Here is a 1,368-nt window from a genome sequence, read left to right as displayed (position 1 = left end):
CTCACTCTAGGCCGCCGTGTGTGATGCTGTGTTTCGTTGTGAAAGCGAAACTACTTTGTTTGGTCTTCCAAAAGAGGACACGACTAGAAATCAGTGGTTAAGTTGTATTTACAACACTGTTCCAGAACAGTTCAATCCAAATGTTCAGATGTGTGCAGCACATTTTATGGAGGACTGTTTCCTGATCCTGGTAGAGTAGACTACAATGCCGGCTGTTCTGACTCACAGACTGTAAATACGTTTTTATATTTAAAGAATTTGTCACTGATGATTCAAACGCAAGTTCTGAGCAGTGTAGAATAGCGTTTGTAGTTTGTCATTTCTCCAATCAAAAATGCAGACATGGTTTTATGTTTACGCGGCGCGATGCAACGCAACGCGTAAAAAGACAGTATAAGTCATTATAATCCATAATTATGTCCCCACTGGATGCAACAAATGCCTCATTTATAACGGTTTTAATGTTTTTGTCTCGTCGCTCCGGCCAGACAGGGCATCACAGTACGGTAAGGGGCGTAACATTTCCGTCACACGCTTGAGGTATTCGGCCAATCACAACACACTGGATAGCTGGCCAATCAGAGCACACCTTGCTTTTCCGACCGATAAGCTTTGTAAAAATCGACGCGTTTCAGAAAGGCGGGGCATAGAGGAGAAACAATAATGTACAATATGTGGAAAATAATGTGTTTTTTTAACCTTAAACCGCATAAACACATTTCATTACACCAAATACACAAAACAATGTTCTTTTTTAACAACATCATATGACCCCTTTAATGTGTTGCCTACCTAGACCGCATTTTTGGGCATAACAGGCACCCCAAAATCGGAACGTGACTATAAATAGTTAATAAATTGACGACTTCAAATAGTTCGGTATTTACCGTTGGTGTGGTACAATATGTTTTGAGACGCAGTAATAAACTCACCTCATCTTTCACTGCACTCGTGTCTGGAGTCTGTGCCGCGGCTCCACCGCAGTGATTATCACACGCGCATCTGATAATGAAGATGCTGCTGAAGATTCTTCGATGATCGACAGACAGTCTGGTTTACATCCCCGCCCATTCACCTCGATCATGAAGAGGTGCAGCGAGTTACACCCGTCATGTTCCACAAGGGTGCGTGGGTATTTGTGTGAAGTTATCGGACTGTGTTAAAGGGTTTGGCCACTTCCTGTTTTCTCCTCCTACTGACGTTTAACGTTAACTCTTTCACAGATGAGTCTTGGAATATTTTCAAATTGTGCTTGGAATTTAAATAATAATAATAATAAATAAATTATATATATATATATATATATATATATATATATATGTCGCTCGGTGCATCGGCATAAAAAGTTAACGATGCGATGCATCGGTT

The sequence above is a fragment of the Sinocyclocheilus anshuiensis genome, unplaced genomic scaffold (assembly GCF_001515605.1).
Source record: "Sinocyclocheilus anshuiensis isolate Anshui unplaced genomic scaffold, SAMN03320099.WGS_v1.1 scaffold267, whole genome shotgun sequence".
In the NCBI taxonomy this organism is placed as follows: domain Eukaryota; kingdom Metazoa; phylum Chordata; class Actinopteri; order Cypriniformes; family Cyprinidae; genus Sinocyclocheilus; species Sinocyclocheilus anshuiensis.
The sequence above is the reverse complement of the archived record's forward strand: the minus strand, read 5'-3'. Positions refer to the sequence as shown.